Source organism: Myotis myotis, unplaced genomic scaffold (genome assembly GCF_014108235.1).
Source record: "Myotis myotis isolate mMyoMyo1 unplaced genomic scaffold, mMyoMyo1.p scaffold_m19_p_2, whole genome shotgun sequence".
NCBI lineage: Eukaryota > Metazoa > Chordata > Mammalia > Chiroptera > Vespertilionidae > Myotis > Myotis myotis.
In genome coordinates, this window is record NW_023416324.1 from 73,362,458 (window position 1) to 73,370,738 (window position 8,281).

General features: G+C 38.1%; 1 pseudogene; it reads left to right on the plus strand.

Annotated features, from left to right (window-relative positions):
• Positions 1-7,650: 7,650 nt before the first annotated feature.
• LOC118677912 lies at positions 7,651-7,749 on the plus strand (annotated as a pseudogene).
• Positions 7,750-8,281: the final 532 nt, after the last annotated feature.

Below are 8,281 nucleotides of genomic sequence, written 5' to 3' on the forward strand. Positions count from 1 at the left end.
TAATACAGAGGAAAAGGGTGGGTGAGGAAAGTTTCTCAAAAGAAATACATGCCCAAGCATGTTCTAAAGGACATTTTAGTTAAAGAATTACAAACTGATAGGTGAGAGTAAGGGACCTTTCAAATAAAGGAGAACAACATACATAATAGAAGAGAGGTATAAAACAACAGCAATTAAAAAACAAACAAACACAAAAAAACAAGTATTTTACTGTGTGGCATAAAATACATAAGGGGAGTTAGTTGAAAATAAGACTGGGAAACTAATTTCCTGCGTTATACTATTCAAGGCTATGGATATTATGCTAAGGTCTTGGACTTGCCCCGGAGTCTATAAAAAGGCACTAAAAATGGTCAATAAAGATACAAAGTCCCCATCCTGTGGGACCAGAAGGAAAGACAAGCCTTCAACAGGTTTTGCAATAAGAGTTTAGCTGATAAATTAGCAGATCATGAACTGGAAAACAGTGCAAAGAATAATATATATATATATATATATATTTAGAAGTAAGGACTGAAGGGATAATTTCTTTTATATAAAAAAAAGATTAAAAAATCACCACCATCTTTCAACTTTGTGACTTAGATGATTATATGTTTAATAGTTGGTACAACCAAAGTAGGGACTGGAGGATGAAGCTCAAGTTTGCAGGTCATGGATGACAACCTGAATTTTGAATTCTTGGCATTAAGGTACTAATTTACACTTAAAAAGAGGTATCTAACAGATTATTTAAAATTGTTTAAAATTTAAAAATGAAGTAACAGGATAGCAGTGTTCTGTGTTTTCTTAGAGTCTATATTTGTCTATGCGGCATCCACTAATTAATTACACAGCCTAACCAAAGGCTAACATTTTTTTCTCTCCTGTGATCTAGAGTTCATACTCTGAAACCTTTCCTAACTCACACACCATGCTAGCGTCCTCCCTGCCCTCAATCAATCCAGGGCCAGGTACCACACAACTAGGGAAAGCCCTTATACCTGAAGGCCAACCAGAACTATTCAAACTAGTCAATCCTAAACTGTTTACTCCATGATTACCCCAACAAAAGCTCTGATTTGGGCTTCCACGTCACTCGAGTTTCTCTTAACAAAATCTGGTTCTTTTCCCTGTGGCCCCGAGCGGCATGGCATGCCCCATTCCCCCTGGGAAATGTAAGGAACAAATTACTCTTTCAAAGGCAGTTGTTTCCATGTGTGTCATCTTACTGATTAGAACAAATCCTGATTAAGTCCTGATTCAAATAAATCCTGGGTATAAATCTTGAAGCAAGCAGTCACTGGAGAAGGTAAGAAGAGAGCGTGGCTCCAAAATGCAAGCTTGGAGAGTAGAGGGCATCGGGGCATCAGGGTATCAGATAATAGAATTAATGATAAGAGAAAGACTAGAAGATCTAGGCCTTTATTTTTTAAAATAAAGATACTTGTTTACCTTATTAGTTAAAATAAGGAAGGATTAAAAAAATGTTCACTGCTTTGCAAAGTAAAGTTATTACCAATGACTTTAGCAAGCATTTCATGGGTTTTGTAGGATTCAAAGACAGATTAGAGATTATTTATGTACTAGAGACCCAGTATACAAATTCGTGTACCTTGAAAGAAGCTGTGGGCCACGAGGCTGTGATGGGCACAGGGGCGGGACTCGGCCCATCCTCCATGCCTCCACCCCACCTCTCCCACCTTGGCTCCAAGTTCCCCTGTCTGCCAGCAGCCCTACTCTCTCCGCTGCTGCTCCCATGCACTGACAGCACCGGCCCCACTCTTACCCGCTGACAGCACGGAGCAATTGGGGCCGGTGCCAGCAGTGGGTGCAAGCAGGGCCGGTGCTGTCAGCGGGTGCTAGTGGCAGCTGCTGCCTTCATCACCCCTCAGGATCACGGGGAGGTGGAGAAGCCCTGAGGGGCAATCAGGGCTGGGAGCCACCACTCACACCTGCTGACAGCGCTGAGCAATCGGGGCCAGCGCTGGGCGCCAGCAGCGGGTGTGAGTGGCAGCTCCAGTGCCAGCAGCTGGTGTGAGCAGTGGGTGAGACCGTGGTGCGTGGGAGCAAAGGATTTTTAGTAACCACCACAGGCTAGCCCCGATGACAGTGGCCGGCATCCTGCCTTGGTCTGGAGCCCCTGCTCACCTGCGTCACCATCCTGCTGCGGCCAATGCCCGCCATATTGCACATGCACCCCGTGGTGGTCATTGCACATCATAGCAACCGGTTGTTCAGTTGTTCTGCCATTCTGTCTACTTGTATATTAGGGTTTTATATATAGAGATGTAGTTTCCCCTGCTAATCTTTTCTTTCTTCATATAAAACTCATCAAAAGCTGTGATTTCTGATCTTTAAGAACATAACTCAACATATAATTTGTAATAGTCAGGATATTAGGTAAGCGCACTTTATATAATATTTGCCTTCACTCTATATATTTAGAAACAGAATTTCTCAACTACAGTGTGATGATTAGGGAAAGAAAAAAATATGAGAACTGAATTATAGACATAAAAAAGCTTTTTTGAAAGAATTGAGTGCATGAGTAAATTATCACTAAACATGAAGTCAAATTCAATAGACATTGAAATTCACAAATTTATAGATCTGGACAAAATTTATCAATATAATTATACTTCCTAATTTTAAAGGGGGAAATGAAATTTTAAAAAGCTAAGGACCCACTACCCCAAGTGTTCTGGTTATTTGCACAATGCTTTCCTACTACTGCACGGCACATGGTCTTTAAGTCATTTTCCATTAGTTCTTTTATCTAGTTTGCTCCCCTTCATGAAAAATGCCTGACATTATCCTGTAATTATAAGATATGATAGATGACTCCTTGCTTACTATTCTATTTGGCAATAGATTCTTCTTTTCTTCAGGAGAAAAAAACAGTCCCTTGGTGATTTTATTTTATTTTTTCTTTTTGACTATGGAATTGTCCTGTTTTATCTGATTGTGGTAAAAGCAATTGTGGATAGTGAGGTAATGACATATATAGATTTTTTTTTTTGGATAGCTGTGGTGATAGTAAGGTGGTTAGAAAATTTTACAAGGGTTAGGAATAGACAGACAATTGACCTCAGAATTTACCACAAATACACTGACGACAAAAAAGAATAATGAATAATTGATCTTGAACTAAAATTTTATAAGTTAAGTAATGAAAAAATTGTTAGTGATATGTATTCCAGAGATTGTGCATATTTAAGACCCCCACCCTGCAAAAGAATCTATGATAATTATTGCAAATTGTCTACCTTATGGTAAGTAAATATTAGGAAAAAACACTTCTGAAATAAATTTTTATTGGCCTTTCTCTTTCTTAAAAATCTCTCCCTATTCCAACATTCTTTCCATTTTATGTTTCTTTCCCATTTTCCTCTGCTTAGTGAAAGTACAAAGCTATTGATTACAGTTGCCCCTAACAGTCTGAGCAGCAGAGCTAGACCAGGCTCAGAGAAAAGAAATTGCTTGTCAAATGGAAATAAATGACTTCCAGGCTTGATGCTAATCAGAGAACTGTTTCCTGTATCCTTCTAATGAGGCCTTTGAAAGCGTTTTGAGATCACAACAAAGTGGAACAAACAGGGTGTGTTTCTTCAAGAAGCCTATCAGGAAGGAGAGGGAGGGAGGGAGGGAGAGAGAGAGAGAGAGAGAGAGAGAGAGAGAGAGAGAGAGAGAGAGAGAGAGAGAGAATGGATAGAGAGAGAGTAGGTGGAGAAAGTGGAGAGAGAGGAAGGCAGTGGAACATGGAACTTCACCCTCTGGCATTATTGACTGCTTTTGTACATATGTTTTTAAGTTAACTGTTTGGGAAATTACATTATTTACACCTGTTTTTTTTGTGTTCAATTATAAAAAAAAACAACACAACACTTTATTTTGAACTAAATTGAGACATTGCAAAAATGGTACAACTTCCCCCAACCAGCTTCCACTAATGCTAACATCTAACATAACCAAAGAACAATGATCAGAACCAGGCAATGAACATTTGCACAATATTATGACTAACCTCACTGCTGTATCTAAATATCACCAGTATCCTCCAATGTTTTCTCTTCTGTTCCTACATTCTATCGAGGCTTTACCTTGTGATTGGTTGTTTCTTTTTAGTCTCCTGCAGTCTGTTAGAACTCCCTAATATCCCCTTGTCTTTCATGACCCTGATACTTTAAAGATTATTGATCAGGTATTTTTCAGGTGTTCCTGAAACTGGGGTTAAGCTAATTTAAATATGTTTTCTAATGCATGGCTGAAATATGCATTACTGAATATCAATGGTAGTAGCTATGTTTTTTAATTTTTTGGTATCTTCTACTCAAGATATTTTATATTTTGAAATCCCTTCTCTGCAGTTCTTGCTCTGATTTGCCCAGTTACTTTTTCCTCCAGGTTTTGAGAGGGTTTACTTTTTCTGGTGCTAAGGCTAACTCACACACAGGCCTTTAGCTTGTGTCTCTCCTCTGATCTCCTTGGTTTTTGTTGTTGTTGTTTTGCGGGAGGTGTCAATCTGTGCGGCTGGATATACAGAGGGCAGAGATGGGGTGGGGACATTTGATACTGGGGCATTTGTCTTTATTTTATTTTCTTTACACCCAATTATTTTCTTGTTTTTGATTTCCATGTCTTCAAGTCATTATGAAGTTTGGCTTTGAATTTTCCAAGGTGAGAAATTATTTCATATTGTTGAGGAGAATGGGGAAGCTGTTTATTACACGTTTGTTTCCTGTAGCTATCTACAGTTCTTTATAATGACAGTATATGTTCCCAAGTGATATACAAACAAACTAATAAACAATTTCCAAAAGTGTCAAGCACTGTTCATCTGCAATATCTAAAGCTACCTGAAAATTGTGGCTCAGATCTTGGTGTCTGAAAGGTACAGTGGTTCCTGTAAAGGAGTGATAACAAGACATGCAGGTTTATGGTTGGTAGCCTCATGAGGGCATGCGTTTTGAAACTGAACAAATCTCTGAATTGCTAGATGCATGATCCTGAGCAAATTTACTAACTTTTGTTAAGTCTCAGATTCTTCCTTTATACAATCTCCAGGTTGTGGAGAGAAATAATGAGATATTGTGCTACAAGTATCTAACAAGAGTGCCTGATATAGTAGGTATTCAACAATATTCTTTAACTTACAATTTTATTTTTTCTTCTTCACAATTTTTGTTGCTATAGTGCTTGATCTGGAATATTCCTTCTTTCTCACATTCCTATGTGTTTTTCCCATTATAACACAAATTTCTCATCACTCTCCAATTCTGGCCAATATTAAGGCACCAATCTTAGCACATTATGAGATCCATAATTCTCAATATACAGAATCAACTTTAGTTCTCATTGTAAGGTTTTTACTATATAAAAGTTACATTCTGATATCCAATCACCAGCTCAATCTATTGATACTGAATCTAGTTAGGCTCAGTTGAGATTTGTGGTACTTAAAAGTAATTTCCAACCTGGCCTGTGATACTCAGTGGTTAGAAAATTGGTCCACACACCAAAGAATTGCTGGTTCGAATCCCAGTCAAGGACATATAGATGGGTTGCAGGTTTGAACCCTAGCCCAGGTTGGGGTGTGTGCAGGAGGCAACAATCAATATGTCTCTCTCATATTGATGTTTCTCTCTCTCTCTTTCTCTCTCCCTCCCTCCCTTCCACACTCTCTAAAAATCAATGGATGCTGCAGATTAACAAAACAAAAATTAAATAAATTAATAAATAAATTAATTAACACATAAAAATAAGTTATAGCCATTTTCTCGTCATTTTAATGTTTGGTTACTGAACTCTGCAAAAAATCCATTAACTTAAATCTCACTGCAATTCTGCACCATTCTGGTCTGAGCTTACACCCCTTTTTAGAATTTTTTTCCCCTATTTCTTTTTTAAACTCTCCATTCAGTCAACTCAACTCTATTAAATACAAATTAAGTTAATTCAAATTAATTGAGTTAAGTTTCAGACATTTCAGTTCCTTCTTACAGAGCAAATGCCATAGACCAGACATTGTGCTTATCGCTGAGAAAATAAAGTTGCTTAAGAAGCTAAAAGTCTCTTAGACAACCAGTTTAAACACAAAGCAATATTGTCATACCAGTGGGACTGATGTAATAAAATGGTCTCACAGAGGACGAGTGATGAATTCTACCCAGGTTTTGGGGTAGGGTCCAAGAGGGAGTGATTTTAGAACTGATTCCTGTAAAATAAGTAGGATTTTACCAAAAATAAAATGGTGGTGGCAGTAGGTATTCTGATAAGAGCATTATATACATTATATATAGATGGTCACAGGTTATGTATTAGTCAGTGATTTATAAACACAGCCCTTAAAGGTCTAAACTTTTCCTGAAAACGTCAGAAGTTATCAAAAGGGCATTGCTTAAAGGGAAAAAGAAAAAAGATAGTTTCAAGACTGGACATGGTTGACATAAGCCAATTATATATATAATGTTTTTTAATTGATTTCAGAGAGAAGAGAGAGATAGAAACATCAATGATGAGAGAGAATCATTGATTGGCTATCTCCTGTATGACCCCTTCTAGGCATGTGCCCTTGACCAGAATCGAACCTGGGACCCTTTAGTCCATAGGACGACACTCTAGCCACTGAGCCAAACCAGCTAGGGCTAAGCCAATTATTTTATATTAAAAAAGAAACCAAAAAAAAAAACCACACCAAAAAACTACTGAACCATAAGTTTCAAAGATCTAGCTGATTTTCACCCTCATAAAATAGTCTCCTCTCTCTCAAGTCTCACTGTTATTTAATATATTCATGCTTTATTTTCTTCTTTATCACTTTTATGATTTGTCTTCATATCTTAGTCTTAGCTCAATTTTTCTTTCATTTATTGTTTAGCTTGTGTTATGCTCTCCATTCTAATCAGTCTGGCTTCCCACTGTCCATCACCTATCTGCTTGCCTCATATATATGAGCACTTTCAATTATGTAGACTAATTAGATTGAGAAAGCATTGTTGGTATTCAAAAAGGATATGAATGAGATGGGTTATTATGGAAATTCTGACCTAGAGCAGCTTATAAAAGCTCAGCATTTTCCATCTTTTGTAATAAACCCACCTCATGCTTATTTTTTCTTCTTCTCCTTGGTCTCTTAAAAAAAGAAGCATGACTCTTTGGAGAATTTAGAGGAAGAGCAACTCAGATTTCATCATGTTACTTTCCCTCTAGAAGTGAAGGCAATGACTTTAGAAGCTCTGGCTGAAGATGAAAGAGTCTTATCAGCCTACTTTCCTGAAAGACTGGGTAGTTCTTCCCTATCCTAATCCACTGGACTCAAAGTGACTGAATAATAAAGTTGTGTGTGTTAAAGCATAGGGATTTGAAGGCTTATTACAGCAGCCAGCATTATAAATCACCAGATACTAGAGACATATACTTCTGTCCCTTTTTACCTAAGTTCTTTGTTTTAAGGTCCATAAAACAAGTCTTGAAACATTTCTAGGAAACTTATGTGGCTAAAGAGACTTAAACAAATACACATAGCTCTGAATAGATATGCCATTTGTTTGTTTGTTTGTTTGTTTTATTGGGAATTATCTCCAAGCAAACACCAAAATGACTGGATTTACAAATAGGATTTTTAGGTAAAAAGATAAGAACAGTTATTTAAAGTACACAATACTGGACTCGCTTCAGCAGCACATATACTGAAGCTGCTGTGATACACAGATTAGCATGGCCCCTATGCAGGGATGACACACACTTTTGTGAATGTCCCATATTTTTAAAAAAGTATTTTAAAAAAATGAAGTGCAGGCTGCTACTCCTGGCAGTGTGGGTGTACAGAAGCAGAAAGATTGTCTTGGAAAACTAGAGCATAATCTGAATACACTATGGCAAAGTATGCAGGGGCTGACCAGCAGATCCTGAGCGACAGATGAATGGATTACTCCGACACAAAGTTTGCTGTGAACGAGAGGGCTAAGGGACTGCCTGGCTAAAGTAACCAGACAGCCTCAATTGCCTGCCTCATTAGCTTTTTATTGTAGCAGCAGGGTAAGTAATATTGGGAGGACACATGTGTTTGTAGTGTCCTTTAAGCAAGGACACCCAAAAGATTAAGCATAAGGATTCTAGTAAACACCTGAGGGGTCTGCTCGTGCACAGACTTGTTTGGAAAGGTCAAGGAATAATTAGGGGCACCACCTTGGGCACTCCCCTAAGTTGGAATTGTGGTAAACAGGGCAGGCAGCCTCCCACATACTTCCCTTTTCTCAGAATGTCCTCACAACTTTCCAACCAACTCTTGTGTGCTCCC